This window comes from Chroicocephalus ridibundus, unplaced genomic scaffold (genome assembly GCF_963924245.1).
Source record: "Chroicocephalus ridibundus unplaced genomic scaffold, bChrRid1.1 SCAFFOLD_113, whole genome shotgun sequence".
NCBI lineage: Eukaryota > Metazoa > Chordata > Aves > Charadriiformes > Laridae > Chroicocephalus > Chroicocephalus ridibundus.
Genome location: NW_026961151.1, coordinates 31,287 through 43,453, shown reverse-complemented (window position 1 = coordinate 43,453; position 12,167 = coordinate 31,287).

Below are 12,167 nucleotides of genomic sequence, written 5' to 3'. Positions count from 1 at the left end.
GCCTGCGAAGCATTTTCCGGTAGGGCCACGGCTCTGGCGACAGCTCCCACGCCCGAAGACCAAGGAGGGAAAGCCGTGCCTCGTTGGAAAGCTCTTTGGCAGCCGATCGCATGGCCCCACAGCCCGTGGGGCTGCGGGCTTTGCGGCGGCCGTCAGCCTCGTCGCCACCGGCACCTAGTGGCGCCGCTGTGCCAGCCTTCAAAGCATTTTCGGGTAGGGCCGCAGCTCTGGCCACAGCTCCCACGCCCGAAGAGCCAGGAGGGAAAGCCGTGCCTCGTTGGAAAGCTCTTTGGCAGCCGCTCGCGTGGCCCCACAGCCCGTGGGGCTGCTGGCTTTGCGGCGGCCATCAGCCTCGGCGCCACCGGCGCCCACCTTCCTCCGCTGCGCCAGCCTCCGAATCATTTTCCGGTAGGGCCGCGGCTCTGGCCACAGCTCCCACGCCCGAAGACCAAGGAGGGAAAGCCGTGCCTCGTTGGAAAGCTCTTTGGCAGCCGCTCGCGTGGCCCCACAGACCATGGGGCTGCGGGCTTTGCGGCGGCCGTCAGCCTCGGCGCCACCGGCGCCCACGTAGGGCCGCCGCGCCAGCCTGTGAAGCATTTTCCGGTAGGGCCGCGGCTCTGGCCACAGCTCCCACGCCCAAAGAGCCAGGAGGGAAAGCCGTGCCTCGTTGGAAAGCTCTTTGGCAGCCGCTCGCGTGGCCCCACAGACCATGGGGCTGCGGGCTTTGCGGCGGCCGTCAGCCTCGGCGACACCGGCGCCCACCTGGCGCCGCCGCGCCAGCCTGTGAAGCATTTTCCGGTAGGGCCGCGGCTCTGACCACATCTCCCACGCCCGAAGAGCCAGGAGGGAAAGCCGTGCCTCGTTGGAAAGCTCTTTGGCAGCCGCTCGCGTGGCCCCACAGCCCGTGGGGCTGCGGGCTTTGCGGCGGCCGTCAGCCTCGGCGCCACCGGCGCTCACGTGGCGCCGCCGTGCCAGCCTGTGAAGCATTTTCCGGTAGGGCTGCGTCTCTGGCAACAGCTCCCACGCCCGAAGAGCCAGGAGGGAAGGCCGTGCCTCGTTGGAAAGCTCTTTGGCAGCCGCTCGCATGGCCCCACAGCCCGTCAAGCTGCGGGCTTTGCGGCGGCCGTCAGCCTCGGCGCCACCGGCGCCCACCTGGCGCCGCCGCGCCAGCCTGCGAAGCATTTTCCGGTAGGGCCGCGGCTCTGGCCACAGCTCCCACGCCCGAAGAGCCAGGAGGGAAAGCCGTGCCTCGTTGGAAAGCTCTTTGGCAGCCGCTCGCGTGGCCCCACAGACCATGGGGCTGCGGGCTTTGCTGCGGCCGTCAGCCTCGGCGCCATTGGCGCCCACGTGGCGCCGCCGCGCCAGCCTGAGAAGCATTTTCGGGTAGGGCCGCGGCTCTGGCCACAGCTCCCACGCCCGAAGAGCCAGGAGGGAAAGCCGTGCCTCGTTGGAAAGGTCTTTGGCAGCCGCTCGCGTGGCCCCACAGCCCGTGGGGCTGCGGGCTTTGCGGTGGCCGTCAGCCTCGGCGCCACCGGCACCCACGTGTTGCCGCCGCGCCAGCCTGCGAAGCATTTTCCGGTAGGGCCGCGGCTCTGGCCACAGCTCCCACGCCCGAAGAGCCAGGAGGGAAGGCCGTGCCTCGTTGGAAAGCTCTTTGGCAACCGCTCGCATGGCCCCACAGCCTGTCAAGCTGCGGGCTTTGCGGCGGCCGTCAGCCTCGGCGCCACCGGCGCCCACGTGGCGCCGCCGCGCCAGCCTGCGAAGCATTTTCCGGTAGGGCCGCAGCTCTGGCGACAGCTCCCACGCCCGAAGAGCCAGGAGGGAAAGCCGTGCCTCGTTGGAAAGCTCTTTGGCAGCCGCTCGCGTGGCCCCACAGACCATGGGGCTGCGGGCTTTGCGGCGGCCGTCAGCCTCGGCGCCACCGGCGCCCACCTTCCTCCGCTGCGCCAGCCTCCGAATCATTTTCCGGTAGGGCCGCGGCTCTGGCCACAGCTCCCACGCCCGAAGACCAAGGAGGGAAAGCCGTGCCTCGTTGGAAAGCTCTTTGGCAGCCGCTCGCGTGGCCCCACAGACCGTGGGGCTGCGGGCTTTGCGGCGGCCGTCAGCCTCGGCGCCACCGGCGCTCACGTGGCGCCGCCGTGCCAGCCTGTGAAGCATTTTCCGGTAGGGCTGCGTCTCTGGCAACAGCTCCCACGCCCGAAGAGCCAGGAGGGAAGGCCGTGCCTCGTTGGAAAGCTCTTTGGCAGCCGCTCGCATGGCCCCACAGCCCGTCAAGCTGCGGGCTTTGCGGCGGCCGTCAGCCTCGGCGCCACCGGCGCCCACCTGGCGCCGCCGCGCCAGCCTGCGAAGCATTTTCCGGTAGGGCCGCGGCTCTGGCCACAGCTCCCACGCCCGAAGAGCCAGGAGGGAAAGCCGTGCCTCGTTGGAAAGCTCTTTGGCAGCCGCTCGCGTGGCCCCACAGACCATGGGGCTGCGGGCTTTGCTGCGGCCGTCAGCCTCGGCGCCATTGGCGCCCACGTGGCGCCGCCGCGCCAGCCTGAGAAGCATTTTCGGGTAGGGCCGCGGCTCTGGCCACAGCTCCCACGCCCGAAGAGCCAGGAGGGAAAGCCGTGCCTCGTTGGAAAGGTCTTTGGCAGCCGCTCGCGTGGCCCCACAGCCCGTGGGGCTGCGGGCTTTGCGGTGGCCGTCAGCCTCGGCGCCACCGGCACCCACGTGTTGCCGCCGCGCCAGCCTGCGAAGCATTTTCCGGTAGGGCCGCGGCTCTGGCCACAGCTCCCACGCCCGAAGAGCCAGGAGGGAAGGCCGTGCCTCGTTGGAAAGCTCTTTGGCAACCGCTCGCATGGCCCCACAGCCCGTCAAGCTGCGGGCTTTGCGGCGGCCGTCAGCCTCGGCGCCACCGGCGCCCACGTGGCGCCGCCGCGCCAGCCTGCGAAGCATTTTCCGGTAGGGCCGCAGCTCTGGCGACAGCTCCCACGCCCGAAGAGCCAGGAGGGAAAGCCGTGCCTCGTTGGAAAGCTCTTTGGCAGCCGCTCGCGTGGCCCCACAGACCATGGGGCTGCGGGCTTTGCGGCGGCCGTCAGCCTCGGCGCCACCGGCGCCCACCTTCCTCCGCTGCGCCAGCCTCCGAATCATTTTCCGGTAGGGCCGCGGCTCTGGCCACAGCTCCCACGCCCGAAGACCAAGGAGGGAAAGCCGTGCCTCGTTGGAAATCTCTTTGGCAGCCGCTCGCGTGGCCCCACAGACCGTGGGGCTGCGGGCTTTGCGGCGGCCGTCAGCCTCGGCGCCACCGGCGCCCACGTAGGGCCGCCGCGCCAGCCTGTGAAGCATTTTCCGGTAGGGCCGCGGCTCTGGCGACAGCTCCCACGCCCGAAGAGCCAGGAGCGAAAGCCGTGCCTCGTTGGAAAGCTCTTTGGCAGCCGCTCGCGTGGCCCCACAGACCATGGGGCTGCGGGCTTTGCGGCGGCCGTCAGCCTCGGCGACACCGGCGCCCACCTTGCTCTGCTGCGTGAGCCTGCGAAGCATTTTCCGGTAGGGCCACGGCTCTGGCGACAGCTCCCACGCCCGAAGACCAAGGAGGGAAAGCCGTGCCTCGTTGGAAAGCTCTTTGGCAGCCGATCGCGTGGCCCCACAGCGCGTGGGGCTGCGGGCTTTGCAGCGGCCGTCAGCCTCGGCGCCACTGGCGCCCACCTGGCGCCGCCGCGCCAGCCTGCGAAGCATTTTCCGGTAGGGCCGCGGCTCTGACCACATCTCCCACGCCCGAAGAGTCAGGAGGGAAAGCCGTGCCTCGTTGGAAAGCTCTTTGGCAGCCTCTCGCGTGGCCCCACAGCCCGTGGGGCTGCGGGCTTTGCGGTGGCTGTCAGCCTCGGCGCCATCGGCACCCACGTGTTGCCGCCGCGCCAGCCTGTGAAGCATTTTCCGGTAGGGCCGCGGCTCTGGCCACAGCTCCCATGCCCGAAGAGCCAGGAGGGAAAGCCGTGCCTCGTTGGAAAGCTCTTTGGCAGCCGCTCGCGTGGCCCCACAGACCATGGGGCTGCGGGCTTTGCGGCGGCCGTCAGCTTCGGAGACACCGGCGCCCACGTGTCGCCGCCGCGCCAGCCTGCGAAGCATTTTCCGGTAGGGCCGCGGCTCTGGCGACACCTCCCACGCCCGTAGAGCCAGGAGGGAAAGCCGTGCCTCGTTGGAAAGCTCTTTGGCAGCCGCTCGCGTGGCCCCACAGCCCGTGGGGCTGCGGGCTTTGCGGCGGCCGTCAGCCTCGTCGCCACCGGCACCTAGTGGCGCCGCTGTGCCAGCCTTCAAAGCATTTTCGGGTAGGGCCGCAGCTCTGGCCACAGCTCCCACGCCCGAAGAGCCAGGAGGGAAAGCCGTGCCTCGTTGGAAAGCTCTTTGGCAGCCGCTCGCGTGGCCCCACAGCCCGTGGGGCTGCGGGCTTTGCGGCGGCCGTCAGCCTCGGCGACACCGGCGCCCACCTTGCTCTGCTGCGTGAGCCTGCGAAGCATTTTCCGGTAGGGCCACGGCTCTGGCCACAGCTCCCACGCCCGAAGACCAAGGAGGGAAAGCCGTGCCTCGTTGGAAAGCTCTTTGGCAGCCGATCGCATGGCCCCACAGCCCGTGGGGCTGCGGGCTTTGCGGCGGCCGTCAGCCTCGTCGCCACCGGCACCTAGTGGCGCCGCTGTGCCAGCCTTCAAAGCATTTTCGGGTAGGGCCGCAGCTCTGGCCACAGCTCCCACGCCCGAAGAGCCAGGAGGGAAAGCCGTGCCTCGTTGGAAAGCTCTTTGGCAGCCGCTCGCGTGGCCCCACAGCCCGTGGGGCTGCTGGCTTTGCGGCGGCCATCAGCCTCGGCGCCACCGGCGCCCACCTTCCTCCGCTGCGCCAGCCTCCGAATCATTTTCCGGTAGGGCCGCGGCTCTGGCCACAGCTCCCACGCCCGAAGACCAAGGAGGGAAAGCCGTGCCTCGTTGGAAAGCTCTTTGGCAGCCGCTCGCGTGGCCCCACAGACCATGGGGCTGCGGGCTTTGCGGCGGCCGTCAGCCTCGGCGCCACCGGCGCCCACGTAGGGCCGCCGCGCCAGCCTGTGAAGCATTTTCCGGTAGGGCCGCGGCTCTGGCCACAGCTCCCACGCCCAAAGAGCCAGGAGGGAAAGCCGTGCCTCGTTGGAAAGCTCTTTGGCAGCCGCTCGCGTGGCCCCACAGACCATGGGGCTGCGGGCTTTGCGGCGGCCGTCAGCCTCGGCGCCACCGGCGCCCACCTGGCGCCGCCGCGCCAGCCTGTGAAGCATTTTCCGGTAGGGCCGCGGCTCTGACCACATCTCCCACGCCCGAAGAGCCAGGAGGGAAAGCCGTGCCTCGTTGGAAAGCTCTTTGGCAGCCGCTCGCGTGGCCCCACAGCCCGTGGGGCTGCGGGCTTTGCGGCGGCCGTCAGCCTCGGCGCCACCGGCGCTCACGTGGCGCCGCCGTGCCAGCCTGTGAAGCATTTTCCGGTAGGGCTGCGTCTCTGGCAACAGCTCCCACGCCCGAAGAGCCAGGAGGGAAGGCCGTGCCTCGTTGGAAAGCTCTTTGGCAGCCGCTCGCATGGCCCCACAGCCCGTCAAGCTGCGGGCTTTGCGGCGGCCGTCAGCCTCGGCGCCACCGGCGCCCACCTGGCGCCGCCGCGCCAGCCTGCGAAGCATTTTCCGGTAGGGCCGCGGCTCTGGCCACAGCTCCCACGCCCGAAGAGCCAGGAGGGAAAGCCGTGCCTCGTTGGAAAGCTCTTTGGCAGCCGCTCGCGTGGCCCCACAGACCATGGGGCTGCGGGCTTTGCTGCGGCCGTCAGCCTCGGCGCCATTGGCGCCCACGTGGCGCCGCCGCGCCAGCCTGAGAAGCATTTTCGGGTAGGGCCGCGGCTCTGGCCACAGCTCCCACGCCCGAAGAGCCAGGAGGGAAAGCCGTGCCTCGTTGGAAAGGTCTTTGGCAGCCGCTCGCGTGGCCCCACAGCCCGTGGGGCTGCGGGCTTTGCGGTGGCCGTCAGCCTCGGCGCCACCGGCACCCACGTGTTGCCGCCGCGCCAGCCTGCGAAGCATTTTCCGGTAGGGCCGCGGCTCTGGCCACAGCTCCCACGCCCGAAGAGCCAGGAGGGAAGGCCGTGCCTCGTTGGAAAGCTCTTTGGCAACCGCTCGCATGGCCCCACAGCCTGTCAAGCTGCGGGCTTTGCGGCGGCCGTCAGCCTCGGCGCCACCGGCGCCCACGTGGCGCCGCCGCGCCAGCCTGCGAAGCATTTTCCGGTAGGGCCGCGGCTCTGGCGACAGCTCCCACGCCCGAAGAGCCAGGAGGGAAAGCTGTGCTTCGTTGGAAAGCTCTTTGGCAGCCGCTCGCGTGGCCCCACAGACCATGGGGCTGCGGGCTTTGCGGCGGCCGTCAGCCTCGGCGACACCGGCGCCCACCTTGCTCTGCTGCGTGAGCCTGCGAAGAATTTTCCGGTAGGGCCACGGCTCTGGCGACAGCTCCCACGCCCGAAGACCAAGGAGGGAAAGCCGTGCCTCGTTGGAAAGCTCTTTGGCAGCCTCTCGCGTGGCCCCACAGCCCGTGGGGCTGCGGGCTTTGCGGCGGCCGTCAGCCTCGGCGACACCGGCGCACACGTGGCGCCGCAGCGCCAGCCTGCGAATCATTTTTGGGTAGGGCCGCGGCTCTGGCCACAGCTCCCACGCCCGAAGACCAAGGAGGGAAAGCCGTGCCTCGTTGGAAAGCTCCTTGGCAGCCGCTCGCGTGGCCCCACAGCCCGTGGGGCTGCGGGCTTTGCGGCGACCGTCAGCCTCAGCGCCACCGGCGCCCACGTGGCGCCGCCGCGCCAGCCTGCGAAGCATTTTCCGGTAGTGCTGCGTTTCTGGCCACAGCTCCCACGCCCGAAGAGCCAGGAGGGAAAGCCGTGCCTCGTTGGAAAGCTCTTTGGCAGACGCTCGCATGGCCCCACAGCCCGTGGGGCTGCGGGCTTTGCGGCAGCCGTCAGCCTCGGCGTAACCGGCGCCCACGTGGCGCCGCCGCGCCAGCCTGCGAAGCATTTTCCGGTAGGGCCGCGGCTCTGGCCACAGCTCCCACGCCCGAAGAGCCAGGAGGGAAAGCCGTGCCTCGTTGGAAAGCTCTTTGGCAGCCGCTCGCGTGGCCCCACAGACCATCGGGCTGCGGGCTTTGCGCCGGCCGTCAGCCTCGGCGCCACCAGCGCCCATCTGGCGCCGCCGCGCCAGCCTGCGAAGCATTTTCCAGTAGGGCCGCGGCTCTGGCCACAGCTCCCACGCCCAAAGAGCCAGGAGGGAAAGCCGTGCCTCGTTGGAAAGCTCTTTGGCAGCCGCTCGCGTGGCCCCACAGACCATCGGGCTGCGGGCTTTGCGCCGGCCGTCAGCCTTGGCGCCACCGGCGCCCACCTGGCGCCGCCGCGCCAGACTGCGAAGCATTTTCGGGTAGGGCCGCGGCTCTGGCCACAGCTCCCACGCCCAAAGAGCCAGGAGGGAAAGCCGTGCCTCGTTGGAAAGCTCTGTGGCAGCCGCTCACGTGGCCCCACAGCCCGTGGGGCTGCGGGCTTTGCGGCGGCCGTCAGCCTCGGCGCCACCGGCGCCCAACTTGCTCCGCTGTGTCAGCCTGCGAAGCATTTTCCGGTAGGGCCGCGGCTCTGGCCACAGCTCCCACGCCCAAAGAGCCAGGAGGGAAAGCCGTGCCTCGTTGGAAAGCTCTTTGGCAACCGCTCGCGTGGCCCCACAGCCCATGGGGCTGCGGGCTTTGCGGCGGCCGTCAGCCTTGGCGCCACCGGCGCCCACCTGATGCCGCCGCGCCAGCCTGCGAAGCATTTTCGGGTAGGGCCGCGGCTCTGGCCACAGCTCCCACGCCCGAAGACCAAGGAGGGAAAGCCGTGCCTAGTTGGAAAGCTCTTTGGCAGCCGCTCGCGTGGCCCCACAGCCCGTGGGGCTGCGGGCTTTGCGGCGGCCGTCAGCCTCGGCACCACCGGCGCCCACGTGGCGCCGCCGCGCCAGCCTGCGAAGCATTTTCCGGTAGGGCCGCGGCTCTGGCCACAGCTCCCACACCCAAAGAGCCAGGAGGGAAAGCCGTGCCTCGTTGGAAAGCTCTTTGGTAGCCGCTCGCGTGGCCCCACAACCCGTGGGGCTGCGGGCTTTGCGGTGGCTGTCAGCTTCGGAGACACCGGCGCCCACGTGTCGCCGCCGCGCCAGCCTGCGAAGCATTTTCCGGTAGGGCCGCGGCTCTGGCGACAGCTCCCACGCCCGAAGAGCCAGGAGGGAAAGCCGTGCCTCGTTGGAAAGCTCTTTGGCAGCCGCTCGCGTGGCCCCACAGCCCGTGGGGCTGCGGGCTTTGCGGCGGCCGTCAGCCTCGTCGCCACCGGCACCTAGTGGCGCCGCAGTGCCAGCCTTCAAAGCATTTTCGGGTAGGGCCGCAGCTCTGGCCACAGCTCCCACGCCCGAAGAGCCAGGAGGGAAAGCCGTGCCTCGTTGGAAAGCTCTTTGGCAGCCGCTCGCGTGGCCCCACAGCCCGTGGGGCTGCGGGCTTTGCGGCGGCCATCAGCCTCGGCGCCACCGGCGCCCACCTTCCTCCGCTGCGCCAGCCTGTGAATCATTTTCCGGTAGGGCCGCGGCTCTGGCCACAGCTCCCACGCCCGAAGACCAAGGAGGGAAAGCCGTGCCTCGTTGGAAAGCTCTTTGGCAGCCGCTCGCGTGGCCCCACAGCCCGTGGGGCTGCGGGCTTTGCGGCGGCCGTCAGCCTCGGCGCCACCGGCGCCCACGTAGGGCCGCCGCGCCAGCCTGTGAAGCATTTTCCGGTAGGGCCGCGGCTCTGGCGACAGCTCCCACGCCCGAAGAGCCAGGAGGGAAAGCCGTGCCTCGTTGGAAAGCTCTTTGGCAGCCGCTCGCGTGGCCCCACAGCCCGTGGGGCTGCGGGCTTTGCGGCGGCCGTCAGCCTCGGTGACACCGGCGCCCACCTGGCGCCGCCGCGCCAGCCTGTGAAGCATTTTCCGGTAGGGCCGCGGCTCTGACCACATCTCCCACGCCCGAAGAGCCAGGAGGGAAAGCCGTGCCTCGTTGGGAAGCTCTTTGGCAGCCGCTCGCGTGGCCCCACAGCCCGTGGGGCTGCGGGCTTTGCGGCGGCCGTCAGCTTCGGAGACACCGGCGCTCACGTGGCGCCGCCGCGCCAGCCTGTGAAGCATTTTCCGGTAGGGCTGCGTCTCTGGCAACAGCTCCCACGCCCGAAGAGCCAGGAGGGAAGGCCGTGCCTCGTTGGAAAGCTCTTTGGCAGCCGCTCGCATGGCCCCACAGCCCGTCAAGCTGCGGGCTTTGCGGCGGCCGTCAGCCTCGGCGCCACCGGCGCCCACGTGGGGCCGCCGCGCCAGCCTGCGAAGCATTTTCCGGTAGGGCCGCGGCTCTGGCCACAGCTCCCACGCCCGAAGAGCCAGGAGGGAAAGCCGTGCCTCGTTGGAAATCTCTTTGGCAGCCGCTCGCGTGGCCCCACAGATCATGGGGCTGCGGGCTTTACGGCGGCCGTCAGCCTCGGCGCCATTGGCGCCCACGTGGCGCCGCCGCGCCAGCCTGAGAAGCATTTTCGGGTAGGGCCGCGGCTCTGGCCACAGCTCCCACGCCCGAAGACCAAGGAGGGAAAGCCGTGCCTCGTTGGAAAGCTCTTTGGCAGCCGCTCGCGTGGCCCCACAGCCCGTGGGGCTGCGGGCTTTGCGGTGGCCGTCAGCCTCGGCGCCACCGGCACCCACGTGTTGCCGCCGCGCCAGCCTGCGAAGCATTTTCCGGTAGGGCCGCGGCTCTGGCCACAGCTCCCACGCCCGAAGAGCCAGGAGGGAAGGCCGTGCCTCGTTGGAAAGCTCTTTGGCAACCGCTCGCATGGCCCCACAGCCCGTCAAGCTGCGGGCTTTGCGGCGGCCGTCAGCCTCGGCGCCACCGGCGCCCACGTGTCGCCACCGCGCCAGCCTGCGAAGCATTTTCCGGTAGGGCCGCGGCTCTGGCCACAGCTCCCACGCCCGAAGAGCCAGGAGGGAAAGCCGTGCCTCGTTGGAAAGCTCTTTGGCAGCCGCTCATGTGGCCCCACAGCCCGTGGGGCTGCGGGCTTTGCGGCGGCCATCAGCCTCGGCGACACCGGCGCCCACCTTGCTCTGCTGCGTGAGCCTGCGAAGCATTTTCCGGTAGGGCCACGGCTCTGGCGACAGCTCCCATGCCCGAAGACCAAGGAGGGAAAGCTGTGCCTCGTTGGAAAGCTCTTTGGCAGCCGATCGCGTGGCCCCACAGCCCGTGGGGCTGCGGGCTTTGCAGCGGCCGTCAGCCTCGGCGCCACTGGCGCCCACCTGGCGCCGCCGCGCCAGCCTGTGAAGCATTTTCCGGTAGGGCCGCGGCTCTGACCACATCTCCCACGCCCGAAGAGCCAGGAGGGAAAGCCGTGCCTCGTTGGAAAGCTCTTTGGCAGCCTCTCGCGTGGCCCCACAGCCCGTGGGGCTGCGGGCTTTGCGGTGGCTGTCAGCCTCGGCGCCACCGGCGCCCACCTTGCTCTGCTGCGTGAGCCTGCGAAGCATTTTCCGGTAGGGCCACGGCTCTGGCGACAGCTCCCACGCCCGAAGACCAAGGAGGGAAAGCTGTGCCTCGTTGGAAAGCTCTTTGGCAGCCGATCGCGTGGCCCCACAGCCCGTGGGGCTGCGGGCTTTGCGGCGGCCGTCAGCTTCGGAGACACCGGCGCCCACGTGTCGCCGCCGCGCCAGCCTGCGAAGCATTTTCCGGTAGGGCCGCGGCTCTGGCCACAGCTCCCACGCCCGAAGAGCCAGGAGGGAAAGCCGTGCCTCGTTGGAAAGCTCTTTGGCAGCCGCTCGCGTGGCCCCACAGCCTGTGGGGCTGCGGGCTTTGCGGCGGCCGTCAGCCTCGGCGACACCGGCGCCCACCTTGCTCTGCTGCGTGAGCCTGCGAAGCATTTTCCGGTAGGGCCACGGCTCTGGCGACAGCTCCCACGCCCAAAGAGCCAGGAGGGAAAGCCGTGCCTCGTTGGAAAGCTCTTTGGCAGCCGATCGCGTGGCCCCACAGCCCGTGGGGCTGCGGGCTTTGCGGCGGCCGTCAGCCTCGTCGCCACCGGCACCTAGTGGCGCCGCTGTGCCAGCCTTCAAAGCATTTTCGGGTAGGGCCGCAGCTCTGGCCACAGCTCCCACGCCCGAAGAGCCAGGAGGGAAAGCCGTGCCTCGTTGGAAAGCTCTTTGGCAGCCGCTCGCGTGGCCCCACAGCCCGTGGGGCTGCGGGCTTTGCGGCGGCCGTCAGCCTCGGCGCCAGCGGCGCCCACCTTCCTCCGCTGCGCCAGCCTCCGAATCATTTTCCGGTAGGGCCGCGGCTCTGGCCACAGCTCCCACGCCCGAAGAGCCAGGAGGGAAAGCCGTGCCTCGTTGGAAAGCTCTTTGGCAGACGCTCGCATGGCCCCACAGCCCGTGGGGCTGCGGGCTTTGCGGCAGCCGTCAGCCTCGGCGCCACCGGCGCCCACGTGGCGCCGCCGCGCCAGCCTGCGAAGCATTTTCCGGTAGGGCCGCGGCTCTGGCCACAGCTCCCACGCCCGAAGAGCCAGGAGGGAAAGCCGTGCCTCGTTGGAAAGCTCTTTGGCAGCCGCTCGCGTGGCCCCACAGACCATGGGGCTGCGGGCTTTGCGGCGGCCGTCAGCCTCGGCGACACCGGCGCCCAACTTGCTCTGCTGCGTCAGCCTGCGAAGCATTTTCGGGAAGGGCCACGGCTCTGGCCACAGCTCCCACGCCCAAAGAGCCAGGAGGGAAAGCCGTGCGTCGTTGGAAAGCTCTTTGGCAACCGCTCGCGTGGCCCCACAGCCCATGGGGCTGCGGGCTTTGCGGCGGCCGTCAGCCTCGGCGCCACCGGCGCCCACCTGGCGCCGCCGCGCCAGACTGCGAAGCATTTTCGGGTAGGGCCGCGGCTCTGGCCACAGCTCCCACGCCCGAAGAGCCAGGAGGGAAAGCCGTGCCTAGTTGGAAAGCTCTTTGGCAGCCGCTCGCGTGGCCCCACAGCCCGTGGGGCTGCGGGCTTTGCGGCGGCCGTCAGCCTCGGCACCACCGGCGCCCACGTGGCGCCGCCGCGCCAGCCTGCGAAGCATTTTCCGGTAGGGCCGCGGCTCTGGCCACAGCTCCCACACCCGAAGAGCCAGGAGGGAAAGCCGTGCCTC